Genomic DNA, 15,846 nt, shown 5'->3' on the forward strand with positions numbered 1-15,846 from the left:
CTCCTCCCAAACGGAAGTACGTCACTCGCAGGTGATCTTTCACCCAGGCGTCTCTTCGGGTCTTAAAACGCACTGCTGCCGCCAGCGAAAATGCAGCAAACAGTAAATGCTGTTTTTTGTAGCATAAAATGTTTTTTCGTCTTCTTTTTGATTGTGTTCTGAAAACAGCATACACCAAAGTGTGTTCTGTTTCAATTACCCCGGAAATGAGGTCAAATATATTTGCATATTTTATTTTTGGGCGGGAGTAGAAAGATCGGATCGATATCCGATTCGCCGAGACGCGTTTATGTGGCCTGATGTAAATGGTACAGTTTTAACAACTCAGATACGTAGCTATCGGATCAGAGACAACACATGAAGCCACCAGGTGTAAAAAGGCCCTATATGTGATAATATGTTAGCATGGTGCTGAAGAGTTGTTTTAGGAAACATTTTAGCTAGATTTCACAGCAGAGCATAAATTGTGTGAGCTCTTGAATGAAACATTTTAGTCCATGGGGTTAAAATGATTCTTTGACTCATAATTCATTGAATTTGATTTGTTGGCATTATGTTTGTTCAAATTGAAGGAAACTTTTATTTTGCAAAAGAGATTTCTTCTATTTTGCTTGGTAAACCTGGGATTCAAACTCACGTCCTTCCAATCAGTAGTCTTTAACACCTTAACCACTAAGCTACCACATCCTTACATATTTTGAAGAAAGCTTGAAACATTCTTGAAGAGGATGGAGTCAATTCCAGGCCTGAGGACATGAATAGCTCAGTTTTGACTCATAACAACATATAAGGTAAAACACTTGGGGCTGTGATTTTAGGCCCAAATATGAGACAATTTCAATTACTTTCTTATAACAGAAAATGCAATTAATTCTAAAGTTATATCCATCCATTTTCTGTAGAGCTTATTACATTTACAGCATTTGGCAGACGCTCTTATCCAGAGCGACTTACATTATCTCATATTTATACAACTGAGGGTTAAGGGCCTTGCGAAGGGGCCCAGCGGTGGCAGCTTGGTGGACCTGGGATTGAACTCACAACCTTCTGATTGGTAGCCCAACACCTTAACCTCTAGATCACCACATGCCTTATTCTACACAGCCATGAGGAGCCTTGAGTTTATCTCAGAGGACTCAAGGCACAAAGTGGGAGACACCCCAGACCAATCAGCTTACAACATACATTTTTTCGACTGGAGGAGGAACCCTGAGGAAACCCCTGAGGCACGAGGAGAAGATGCAAACACCACACAAACCCAGAGCGGGGCAGGAATTCTAGCCCTCAACCCCTGAGGTGTGAGGCAAACCAATAAGCAGTGCTGCACCAGAGTCACACTCGGCTTCACGTTACACTGACTGATGCTGACTGAACGCCAACAGCGTCAGATTAAAGAATCATCATCATCATTTAAACTTGATGTATAGAAAAATAACGAGATACGACCTTACTATACGGAAGGAGCTCCAAATAGAAGACGTTCAGGGAAGATCCCATGGCTGAATTGTTTGTTATTGAACACCGTTCCACCTGTGGAACACTACCGCTAGGGGCTGAAGCTGCATAATTTCATTGTAACTTTTAAGCATTAAATCCTCTAAAAACACGAAAGAAAATTATGTTTCTAGTAAAGTTTATACTCTCGATATTTTTTAAGCCCACGCACAAAGCATAATATGATTCATAGCCGTCATACTCTTAGAAAATTTTTTTTGGAGAAAACTGACTAGGTGGCGCTAGACCGGTTTTCCCTTACCTTTAGACCTTTAGTTTCCCATCCCTTTCTTCACTGGGGTAATATATTCCAAACCAAATATTCCACAAAAATCCACACAGGTCCAAGGAACTGAAATCTGTAAGCCTTTTAATCCAAAACGCTTTCGTCACGCCGCAAATATTCCGAAAAACTGGAAACAGTAGTGCGCCACCATCTTTGTTTCGGCTCTAACTTCTCATTGGGGTATTCAAAAATTCTAAATTACGTCATATTTATAGCCCAGGGCCTAACGAACCAATCGGTGCTTGTATTGCAGAGATAGACGGCTGAGAAGCCAATGTGGTCAAACATCATTTTTGGGAACCCTCCCTTGACTGACAATTACTCCTTCCAATAGCAATGAAATTGGCGGGACCTCTACAGCTCTTTAGCCAATAAGGAGACGATTCCAACGGTATGCCTGGTTTCTGCACGAAAATCGTGCGCGATGGGTTTATTGCGCAATCCTCGACCTTTTCACACTCTCACAGCTCAGGGTGTCAGGTTACAGGCCTCTTTACACAACAGAATAGTAGAGAGATAGGCTGTGCTTGTTTTTGGCTATTTAAACTGAGCATGCAGTCTTTTAATTCAAAGTTATACAGTAAACAAGTAAACAAGAAACACATGACCGGATGGACATGTCCATAGAAAAATAATTTTATTGAAGCCACTTTTGACTTGATTTTTTTTTGGAGAAAGCCAAGACATGTGGCTATGACCCTCAGTTGTTAAATGGTACCTATCGTGTTCCAGAGAAATAAGATTAATCAGTTTATCAGAAAAAATCTCAGGCGGAAATCAAAACTTCCATTCTAGCCTCTGTAACTTTGTGCCAGTAAGGCTTAGAATCAATCTGAAACTAGTTTCTGAAACTAGAGAATCTCTTCTTTCCAATGAGACCAGGTGTCTCACCCCTGTGTGTCAAAGTATGTGGGAGCTGTACCACTTTTTGTTTTGTATACAATTTCGGGTGTTCAATATCAGGTTAAATGCTACATGTACAGCATGTAAAGATATAAAATAGAATAATTTTTACATTACTTTCAGAAAAATATGTAGAAGGATTCTTTAGAAATTGAGTCACAGATTGCATAGAAACTCTCCAAAGGGGACAAGTCAGACTCCTGGGGGGGAAAAAAAAATCTAATGAATAAATTGTACAAAATCCAGACACATCATGTCCATTTATTCAAATCTGTACCAGTTTTCAGTTCCAAATTCTTCTCTATTGAGAATATAATAATGATATTAATAATATAATTTTTTATCGTAATAAACCAGACTGAAATATTTGTGAGTTTAAGAAAACTAAATAAAAAAATAAACATCCAGGTTTGTGGTAAAAGAAATAAAACCAGATAAAGGTGAGGGAAGTTCTTTGTTAGACGAAACTGAAGTCAGAATGAAGGTACAGATCAACTGAAAAAACAAACAGAGGAACAAGGAAGAAATAATAAATCAGACTTTCTCATGAAAAAGCATTCAGAAGAAAAGAAGAGAATGAGCTGCTTTCTAAATATACTCTGATCTGAAGGCGGGTTAAATAGGAATCAGGTGTGAGAGCGTGAGATAAGATACAGAGTGGATTCAGATCTGGAGTTTGGTGTCATCTGGGTTTAGAGAATGCATCAGCTGCTCTATTTTATTTATAATATAACTATTTTCACTTTTATGTTTCTGGTTATGTTCTTATTCCAAAACACAATAAGATGACGCATCAGACGCGTGTCCCAAATTGCATACTTATGCACTATTCTATGCCAGTTTGTAATAGAAATTGTGTGAATATAAATCCAAAACAAAGAAGAAGTGCACTTCAAGAACCCGAACGACGCAGATTTGCTTACATAGATTGGGGGGAGGACCCATCATATATTGACTGGGAAACAGCATATATATTTACAGTTAGTAAAAAAAAAAAAAGAATTCGATTTGAGACAATATGATCCTCCTGTCACATTATACCCAATAGTGTCTGGAAAGGTTTGCAGCTCCAACAGACTTTTGTGGAAAATGTTGAAGATCCTGGTCCTACTTGGATCCCTGGGATTACACTCCTGCCTGAACTCTGAACCTTGTACATAGAAAACATGGACTCAATGACTATTTATTCATCTTCAGTAAGTGTTTTATCTTAAACATAGTTCATGTCCTAAAGTCTACTTGGAAACAATGTCCATGGTCTGAAGATACACAATGAATGGGACTCAAGTCCATCACAGTTCACCAAACACTTGGTTGGAATAAAAACCTGCACCAACATCGGCCCTTTCCAGATAAGATTGGACACCGCTGGTATAGACCATCCTAACCCTTAATCCTAACCCTAACCCTGGCAAAGAAGAATAAGATTAGACACCGCTGGTATAGACCATCCTAACTCTTAACCCTAACCCTGGTAAAGAACAATAAGTTTGGACACTGCTGTCATAGACCATCCTAACCCTAACCCTAACCCTGGTAAAGAAGAATAAGATTGGACACTGCTGTCATAGACCATCCTAACCCTAACCCTAACCCTAACCCTGGTAAAGAAGAATAAGATTGGACACTGCTGTCATAGACCATCCTAACCCTAACCCTAACCCTGGTAAAGAAGAATAAGATTGGACACTGCTGTCATAGACCATCCTAACCCTAACCCTAACCCTGGTAAAGAAGAATAAGATTGGACACTGCTGTCATAGACCATCCTAACCCTAACCCTAACCCTAACCCTGGTAAAGAAGAATAAGATTGGACACTGCTGTCATAGACCATCCTAACCCTAACCCTAACCCTGGTAAAGAAGAATAAGATTGGACACTGCTGTCGTGGACCATCCTTACCCTTAATCCTAACCTTAACCCTAACCCTGGTAAAGAAGAATAAGATTGGACACCGCTGTCATAGACCATCCTAACCCTAACCCTAACACTAACCCTGGTAAAGAAGAATAAGATTGGACACTGCTGTCGTAGACCATCCTTACCCTTAATCCTAAATCTAACCCTAACCCTGGTAAAGAAGAATAAGATTGGACACCGCTGTCATAGACCATCCTAACCCTTAATCCTAACCATTAAACCAATGACCCATTGGAGAATAAAAAAACAAAAACACTTATTACTGGAATTTCCGCCAGTTACCATGAAGGGTAAGATTTTTTTTATTTTCATGTTCCTTCCTAGTTCTTATGATGGATACAGACTAGTCATGAATCTCAACAACACAAATGCAATGATAGTTTGTGGGACTTTAAACCATGTATGTATCAATAAAGACCAAATAAAGCAGTCTGTGGTAGCCAGTGCTATTTATTTTGCTGTTGCATGTTGGGGCAGAAGACTGAAGGTAGCTGATGATGATGTTATAAAGGATGTTGTCTAAGCTACTGGCAGTCTCAGACATCTTCCACCTGCTGTATGAAGTCCTGTATGGATACAGGAGTACGTTCCATCACAGACTCATTCAGCCAAGATGGACACAGAAAAATCCTTCCTATATGTTTCTATCAGATTTTATAACTCCTCCATAGTTATAGTTATACTTATACTTATTTAAATCCCAGTTTTATTCATATTTTTTGTATATATTATCTTAGTGTATATAAGTCTCTGTTTTTTCTATTCTTCCTTTGGTGACTTTGAGCTGTTGTAACAAACCCAATTTCCCCTTAGGGATTAATAAAGTATTCTGATTCTTATTCGGATTCAAACTCCTATACAGACCCATGGCCACGAACGACTACACCGTCGCCACGTTCCTTTATCGTGTTCTTCTATTTTCAAGTCTCTCTGAAACATCCCAAAAAAATCCTACACCCGTCCCTTAAAATCTTGTTCCTTAGCAACTGTTTTTGGTCTTTTGTGTTAAATATTTGTGCCGTGATCTCGGATGCAAAACGGTACACGAGAACAACGTGCGCATTCACTAAAAGAGGAAATTTTTTTCCTCTCATCTGATCTGTCACTTGCTGTGGTTGGGATCCATTCTCGATGTTTCTTGTTGACAAGCTTTGGCTTCACCTCTGTTGTGTTGTGTTATGTGTGTGTGTGTTTGTGAGGGCTAAGCCTCTCAGGAGAGACAGCAGATGAAAACGAGCAGGATCAGCACACGTGGCTCTACATTCTCTTTAATATGCGCAGGAACCCGCATGGATTGGCTGTAAAAACTCGAATGAATAATTGATGCGATGTGGTGCCACAAAGCACTTTCTTTTAGCTAATTGGATTTAAAGACAGAGCAGGATAAAATATTATTATGCATTGTGTGTGTGTGTGTGTGTGCGCAGTGAAATGGTCTGAGAGGTAGACTAATAGCATCCTCCCTTCCACCCATCTCATTAATCTGCCTCCCATGTTGTGGTAGACGTGGAAAAGGTGGAGGTGGGGGAAAAATGAAGGAGATATAAACATCGTCGCCATACACGGCACGACGCACTTCCTTTAACCAGCCACCTTGTTTTGCGTCCAATTTACACGAGCTTATGACTAATTGAGGCTTTATCTCTGCCAGTGCATTTGCTGTCTGCAAGAGGCTTTGTGGCTCATAGCATGACCCATGTGAGTATTCGGCTTTAGAAAACAGCGGGGCATCAAAGCACTTTAGCTGTAATGTCTTGGAATTTAGTTTGTTAAGAAAAAAAAGGCTAAGGACTACATCTCTGCATTCCCTGCAGTCAAAAATGCCAGGCCATGGGATAATGAGACTGACAAAAAGAGACTAGTGTAGGAGGGTGGAGTGAACACCAGAGTCTGGAGAGGGACAGAGAGTGCCAAGAACAAGGCTGTTGAGCATGGCTGCTGGTTTGAGTCTCTCTATCTCTCCCACTTTCTTTTTCTCACACATACAGTATATATATATATATATATATATATATATATATATATATATATATATATATATATATATATATATATATACAGCAACCAGCCATAACATTTAAATCATTGATAGATGAAGTGAATAACATCAGTTATCTTGCTACAGTGGCATAGGATGGGATACATTAGACATGAAGGGAATGGTCAGTCATGGAAGCCGACATGTCCGATGCATGAAAAATGGGGGAATGTAAAGATCTGAGAGACTCTGTAAGGCAAGCTGAAGCTAGTAGACTGGGTCTGAACTAGAGGTCTTCACTTTAGAGGGTCCACTTAGATCTGAAAACCCGAAGTCCGACCCGAGACCCGAGCGGGTTCGGGTCTAAAAGTTTCATGCGTACCTCAGACACGGGTCGGGTATAATAATAGCAGCATCAGGTCTTGGGTAATTTAAAATGAATATCTTTTTACTGAACGGACCCAAGAAGACCCGAACTACTGTATCTCGTGTGTGCATCGACTCAAGTCCTTTTCCATCCTCTAGCGGTTACACTAAATTAACATTAGGGTCAAGTCGGGGTAAAAATAATTGCCGTCGGGTCAGGTCGGACTCGGGTCTAATTTTTTCGTGTTTGTCTCTGGTCAGTCTTTCTAATATATATATATATATATATATATATATATATATATATATATATATATATATATATATATATATATACGCACGTTGGGTTCGGGTAAAAAATGTTTCGGGTCACTTGAGGTCTGGTACATTTCTTTAGACTCGAGAAAACCTCTAGTCTGAACATCTCCAGTGGATCAGGTTTTAAAGGGAGTTCCTGGTATTCAGTGGTTATGAAGTAAGGAATAAAATGATGTTTGTTGTTTTAGGAAAATAATCAACAACAGTGTGATGTGATGAAGTGTGAAAAAGGACTACTGTTAGCAATATATATATATATATATATATATATATATATATATATATATATATATATATATATATATATTCTTTTTTTCTAGAACTTCTACAACAATCATGGAACTGATCAACCAAGATAAATGTAGGAAAGTGGAGCAAAGTACAATCTTGGGAGTGCCTTAAAGTGCCAAGATGAAGACAAAGAAGGAAGAGAATAGTGCAAAACAAAACCACATATTGGTTCTATCTTCTTGTCTCTGAAAGACAGGTCACAGCTAGAAGTCTGGGTCTGAACATCTCCAGTGCAATAAGTTTTGAAGAGTGATCCTGGTATGCAGTGGTTAATACCTACCAAAAGTGGTCCAGGTTAGAACAACCAGTGAACCAGAGACACTTCATGGCCGCTCAAGTCTCACCTATGTGTATGGGAGTGAAGGCTAGTCAGGTCTGGATGGAGCTGTTACATAGCTATGTATCTAAATAGAGCTAGCTTGTTTTTTTTGTGTGTGTGTGTGTAAAACACTAAAAGAGTTTAGCATCATAGTAAGCAAGACTAAAGTAATATGACAGATATTTTCTTAGTTAAAAGAGGTGAAGGAACGATGTCTGATTCGATAGCATGCAGTACAAACACCCATTTGCACAATGAGACATTTTAGAAAACAAATTTTGGCATGCTGAGAAAAAAGGAAAACTATTAGAAAAGAAAAATGAAAATAGACCGGAAAATAGATTTGGTTGTGGAAGGACTTATATTTATATATACAAATGATAAATTATATATTAATATAATTGTGGAAGGAATTATACCATACAGTAGACTACCGTCTATGTCAAGGCTGAGTTCAATAACCTCATTAAGAGCAGCCTGGGATCTTACCAACATGAGTATTTTCTTAAAGAGGAAGGTGGGTGAGGGCTTGTGGGTTTATTAGATAGAAATTTGTGACTCGTCAACATCAAAGGGAATTTTTAGACTGTACTGGCAAATGATGGAACCAAGGGGAATCATCTAGACAATAAAGAGAACAGGCCCAAAAACAGATCCTTGTGGAACACCTCGAGGGATTTCAGATGGAAATGAAATGCTGTCTATCAATGAGGTTTGATGTGAATCATGCTAGAACAGAGACGCCTGGGTGAGACTGCAAATGGGATATAAAATAGCATGATTGACAGAATCAAAATGAAGGTGTAGAATGGTGATGAGACTAAAAGGAGTCTATTGTGTACCGTTAGGGCTGCCTCGGTACTGTGTCGAGGATGACCACATATATATGATCAAAAATTGGTTGGACACATAAAAAAAATATTTAACTAAAATATTCAAGACAACATAAACACGACTAACAATTTTCAAGAGCAAATGGCTTTGTTAATAAACCGTTTAATGCTTTATGGTACACTAATATAATAAATCTTGTCTTGAGACTTGGACTGGTCTTGGACTTGCCACTTGTGGTTGGACATGTCTTGAGCATTGTCTTGTACTAAGCTTTGATCTCACTTTCATTTTGCACCACTTTAAATACATGCATCCTTGCACCAAAAACTATCATTACACTTCTGTATGTCCATCCATATTTATTCTGTTTATATGTAGGTATGTGTGTGTATATATTATATATATATATATATATATATATATATATATATATATATATATATATATATATATATAGAGAGAGAGAGAGAGAGAGAGAGAGAGAGAGAGATGTGTATATATGCATAATGACATTCCTTCTGTACAGCTATATCTGTCATACCACTCCATACTGTAACATACTTATATAAAACCCACACTATATAAACCCTTATTCAGTTATATATACATATTACTACACCTTCTGTATAACCTCATACCCTTATTATTACACTACCACTTGTAAATAAGCCATCTATGCACTTCTGGTTAGATGCTAACTGCATTTCATTGGCTCTGTACATGTACCTTGCACAATGCCAATAAAGTTGAATCTAATCTAATCTAATCTAATTTGGACTCGATCTTGATTTGACCCCCTTAAGCAGGGGTGTCAAATTCTGGCCCACGAGATCATATCAGTTGTGCATTACAGCTGGCTAGCCGCATGCTCCGCTAATACTACAAATCCCAGAATGCCTTGCCACTGAATTGATGCGTAGTCACGAACAGCAAGCGCCCCGCATTCTCTGTTGACAGTCGTTAAAGGCAGGGTCTCCGATTTTTGAGAAATGCTTCAGAAAACTGAGCCGGGCTTATAATAAACAAAAATCAAAACAAACGTGTAGCCAATGAGAAGAAAGGGGCGGGGCTTGTCAATATGTGTGGAGAGAGTGTTCAGTGTGCATGTGTGACATTAGCAGAAAGCGGTTTTAACATCGACATGGAGGATAAAAACAAAGACAGAAAGAGAAGAAAGACTTACGATAAGGCAAGAAGTAGGACGTGTTGATATAGGATCAGCTTTCCAGCGCTGGAGAGAACTGAAGGAGCAGGAAGTTGGCCACATATTCACAGGTTGGAGTTTCCCGAGTCAATAACTCCTGAGCTAAACGCTGTTACTACACAAATAACACCTCTTTTCTATCGTAGTAATGTAGAGAGGCAGCTACAACCACGTTTTGTGTAGTAACAGCGTTTAGATCAGGAGTTATCGACTCGGGAAAGAACTCAGGAGTTGTTCCAAATCCTGTGTTTAAGCAAAACTAAAGTTTGTTTCCATATGAAAAAGGTTGAACATTACATATCAGTTAATTGCAGTTCATTTTTCAATAAATATTCAGTTTGGCCCGTGACTTTATCTCAGTTTTATATTTTGGCCCACTGTGAATTTGAGTTTGATTCCCCTGCCCTTTAGAATCTGTCTAGACTGGATTGTCCTGGTCTTAGACTTCTCACTTGTAGTCAGACTTGTCTCAAGTGTTGTCCTATATATCGCATCAATCTCACTTTCGTTCGGGTTTAATCTTGACCTCGTATTGACCCCGTGAAGAATTGGTTTTAACTAGATATTACTGGTCATGGACCTGACCACAGCAGCCTTGACAACAGACACACGATATGGCCAAAAGAATGTAGACAACTGGTCATCAAACCCAAATGTTCTTGTTCCACCAAATCTTATACTGTACCATAACCATGGGCATTAATATGGAGTTGGTCCACCATTTGCACCTATTAACACCCCTCACTCTTCTTTCCTGGAAATGCTTTCCACCAGATGTTGAAGCTTTTGGGATTTGTCTTCAACCAGCTACAAGAGCATCAGTGAGATCTGACACTGATGTCGATATATTGAGGAAGCTCCAGTTGAGTAGGATTGAGTCAGGATGCACTTATTTCCAGGGATTTCAGAACAGCGTAACAGATATTGCGTCATCGGGTAGGCGTGGCCTATTTTATAATCTAATCCTAACCTTAACCGTAGTTTTTGGTTGTTTATTTGTTTTCCAAAACAGCTTAACTGAAAGATAATAAAGCATAATAGATATAAAATATAAAATCTACCTGTATGACTGTTTTGTCCTTCATCATCCGTCGTAGGTACGCTCTTTTTTTTTGAAAGAGGGCGTTTTTCCAAGACCCCCAGAAACACGCCCACTTTACGTGGTGGTAACGAAAATCCTGGAATCTAGTCAATGCCGGATTGAGACAGAGCTCTCCAGGAGACTCCCCTTCACCCTTAACACGATGACACAACGTTTTCATGGAGCTCGCTTTGTGGTCATGCTGGAACAAGCTTTGAGCCATTAAGTTCCAGTGAAGGGAAATTGTACACAAAACACACCACCATACAAAGATATTCTATTCAATGGTATTGTCTGGACTCAGCCCGGACTTTTGGCCATGTGCCTTTGTTTACGTTCCTCGTCACGTGTCTGCCCCGTCTTCGTCTGCCCCTCCCTTTCTCCACACCTGTTCCTAATCGTGTCTCATTGTCTTTTGTATTTAACTGTGCCGCGTTGCCTTGTGCAGCGCAGAATCAACTGTTGTCTTTGTCCGGTCTAGTCTGTGTTATGTTTCATGTTTTTCGTTATTAAACCCAGTTATTTTTGCCATCCTGCGTTTGGGTCCCTTTTATCCAGCGTTCATGACAGGTATAGAGCAGCACATTGGGGTGTGATGGGACAGGAAGCTACAAACTGAATACATTTTAGGCTACATATAAATTAGCTTTAAAATGTTAATTTATAAATTATTTTCCAAACCATTTGGAAACCAGAAGCAGAATAGTTGACTTTGAGTACATGAAAAAGATAGAAATAAATGAAAGTTCCAAGTCAGTGGATATACTTTTGTATCCACAACTTTTTGAAAACCATATAAAAATATATAGTTATCTCTCTGGGGTAGAATGTTTGCATTTCATTCTCAGAAAGGGTTCTGAATAAATCCTTTTTTATAAAAGAGTTATTTCTCAGTTGAAGGAGACACGATAAGGTCCAGATGGAACGGTGAGATTTTTGTCATACTGTAAGTAAGGAATTAAATGCGGTATGCTACGAATTTACAGTAAAAAAAATCAACAACCGTGTAATGAGATGAAGCGTGATGAAGGACTACTGTTAGCAAAATATATTTGTTCTATAACTTCATGGTTTATTTCTCTAAAACCACAGCAATCATGACACTGATGAACAGCGTTGTGCTAGTTACTAAGGAATAGTAACTAGTTACAGTTACTAGTTACTTCATTCAAAAAAGTAACTCAATTACTTCGTTGATTACTTACACTAAAAAGTATCACGTTACTCTTTGAATAATAAGAAATAATAATAAAAAATAATGAGCATATTTCCACTTTGAGAAACTCGTCTTGCTCTCGCCTTGACTCGCCGTTACTGCCGCATATACTTGAATAAATGGAAACACGCCCACAGTGCGGCGTCTTCGTGTTTACAGCGGTTGGCATCCACCGATCCTACAATGTGTCGCTGCTGTAAACAGGTTAGTCTGTTGGCTACACTTCATTCATTCTTTCATTCATTTTCTACCGCTCATCCGAACTTCTCGGGTCACGGGGAGCTTGTGCCTATCTCAGGCGTCATTGGGCATCAAGGCAGGATACACCCTGGACGTAGTGCCAACCCATCGCAGGGCTACACCGTAGGCTACACGTCAGATAAAATGAATTCATTTTAAAAAGTAACGGACAAACGCACTATATGGTAACGCTAACTTAGTTAATTAACGGTGGTTAATTTATTAACTAAAGTGATGCGTTAGAGTATTAGGGTGCTTTCACATCTATAGTTCGGTTCATTTGGTCTGGACCAAAAGCAAAAAATGACCCATTGTAGCTTTTTAGCAGTTTTGGTTCCTTTTCACACCACGCTGATCGTTCTGTTCCGCACCATTTGAAACGAACCAAAATGCAGTCATGTGATAACATCCACATCACTCATTGGCCGCATGTCTTTGAGCGTATTTTCTAAACCGCTTCTCGATCGGTCAGAATAAACGTGCGGGAAATTTCAACGAAACTTCGGAAGTAAACAAAGAGAGGAGAATACAGGAGAATACAGCATACAGTACACCATGGAGAGACGACCGTGTGCTGCGATTATGTTCGTGGTTGTAATCTACTACATCGCTCGTATACAGCATTCTATGCAAAGTCTTAATTTTCAGAATGAAGCGCAGATGCGGCTTGAAAATATAATTTTAATGCACTGCAAACGGCGAAGACGCATCGCAAGACACTTCAGGAGGCGGCGAGCGTTACTTTTGCGAAAGTGTGACATGCTTATCTTCCGAAAATATTGCCAACGACCCACTACGGCAGCTGGTTTAGTCCAAAATGCGCAATACTTTGTGCAGTTAGGTCTGTTCGATCTCGGATCGTGTTCTCACCACAAACGAACCGTACCAGAGTTCGTTTGAAAGCGTACCGAGACCACCTCTTCAAGGAGGTCTCGGTACGCTTGTTTAGTCCGCTTTTGGTGCGCACCTGAGTTCAGAGTTCAGAGTGCTTTCTCCCCTGCCCAAACAAACCGCACCAAACGAGCAATCGAACTCTGGTACGATTCAACCGAACTAAACAAGGCAGGTGTGAAAGCACCCTTAGTTACTGTCAAAAGTAACTGCATTACTAGTAACGTGTTACTGCCCAACACTTCTGATGAACAAAGATAAATGTAGGAGGTGGAGTGAAGAAAAATCTCGGGAGTGAAATAAAAACCCCAACAATTCTCATCTCTGTGTGCACACTATAGAGCCACATATACAGTCTGAACACAGTTAGTTTGAGGGAAAAAAAACAAAACAAATCCCAATAGGCAGTAGATAAAAAAACACTGTCGAGCTCTGAGCCAAGCTGGTTTCAAGATCCAAAAAAAAAAAAAAAAAAAAAAAAAAAGATGATGGAGGGATCTACATCTGTTGCATTGTGTGGAAAAAAATGCAACCTGAAACAAGGGATTTTTTCTCATTGCATCAGAGTCACAGAGGTCTAATTTCTCTGCTTCCTAATGCATATAAACTGTGTGTACAGACAGAACAGCTGATCGTGTGGTTTTTTTTCTGGCCTTGCTACTGTAGCTTTCTTTTTTATTAATGAAAAGTGCATCTCCTTTTGATCCCCTTCAAATGATATTCGCCTCACAGGCTTTCCAAAGCATTAAGGTTTTTTTTTTATTGTTTTTTTTATTTGATTCCAGGACGCTTCAAGATGTTCATCTTCGGTTTTTGGATGCAAAGCGGAAACAAAAGCGATGGTAGACGTCGCGTCCGTTTACAGCCCGAGAATCTGCGAACGTCGGTATGATTCAACGCACAAACACAAACATGTTGATGTGTAAATGCAGGTGGGTCTACACAGGATATCAGCCTGCGAGATGATGTGAAATGATATGATGCCAGAACAAGCAGCAATTCACAGGAAAATGAGCAAACACTTTCAGCCCAAGTGCGGAAGCGCCGCGTCGACAGGATTCGGGATTATCAGAGATAATAGGATGAAGAGGCATGTGTGAGGATGGTTTAAGGGAGGGAAAAAAAAATGATGCTGGGAATAAATAAACAAGCGAGTGATCCTGATCTGCATCCTTTATACATATTCTTTCTGAAACAACAGCCGCTGTAGCTATAGACGGATACAAGGCACATACATTTCTTTGCTGATGGCGTTAAAGTGTTTACTGTGGATGAAGTGAAACATCTCGCTGGATTGAATGAAGTCTGTTTAATTCAGTGTTAACAAAATGTCGGATTTGACTCACTTTATCGAGGAAATGAACGTATACGGACCAGACGACGAAGGGAGGAAGACGAGCAGGGATGAAGAACAGGTGCTGGATTTATTAATACAGGGACAGAATTGTGGACATTAGAAGGTTCCGAACACTTTACAACTGTGAATATGTTCAGAAGTCAAGCACAAGGGGAGGAATTTACTGAATAAAACCACAGGCGTGTTTGGCGTGATCGATGACGAGGTGAAGAAGAAATACATTTTTAAAAAAAGGGAAGAGAATGAGAAAAAAGAAAGAAAGAAAGAAAGAAAGAAAGAAAGAAAGAAAGAAAGTAAGTAAATATAAGATATAAGATAAGAAGAAAGAAGAAGAAACAAGAAAAAAACAAGAAGAAAGATGAGAAGAAAAGAGCATGAGAAAAAGAGTATGAAAAAAGAAAGAAAGAAAGAAAGTGTTTGCTGTCTATTTTCTCTAGATTTGTAATAATAATAATAGTAATAATAATAATAATAATAATAATAATAATAATAATAATAATAATAATAATAATAATAATAAAGAAAAGTTATATTAATGATGAGGTGAAGAAGAAATAAATAATAAATAAAAGAAAGGGAAGAGAAGAGAAGAGAAGAGAAGAGAATGTGAAAAAGAGTATTTAAAAAAAGAACAGAAAAAGAAAGAAAGAAAGAAAGAAAGAAAGAAAGAAAGAAAGAAAGAAAGAAAATATAAGGGAAAGAAAGAAGAAAAGAGAAGAGTAGAAAAGAAAATGAGAAAAAGAGTATGAAAAAAGAAAGCAAGAAAGAAAGACAGTGCTTGCTGTGTATTTTCTCTAGATTGGTAATAATAATAATAATAATAATAATAATAATAATAATAATAATAATAATAATAATACTAAGCCTTGTTGTATCCTTTCTTATAAAGTAAGCTGTAATAAAGAAGCAGTTTGGGTTATAATATAAATCTAGTAATAGAACTGTTTTAGGTTCTAGACAGAACTTTGTGTTTGAAATTGTGTGGAATTTAAAGACCTTTTAAAACGAGTGGATTATAAAACGATCTGTGGAGATCAGATCAGCTTGTGAGTCCAGGCCATTGTGAGAGTTGCCTCTTTTGTACCTGCTCTCACACCAGCCTCTGAGGTCACGGTGAATCAAACCAGTCCGATAATTGTGCAAATG

This window comes from Tachysurus fulvidraco, chromosome 8 (assembly GCF_022655615.1).
Source record: "Tachysurus fulvidraco isolate hzauxx_2018 chromosome 8, HZAU_PFXX_2.0, whole genome shotgun sequence".
Classification (NCBI taxonomy): Eukaryota; Metazoa; Chordata; class Actinopteri; order Siluriformes; family Bagridae; genus Tachysurus; species Tachysurus fulvidraco.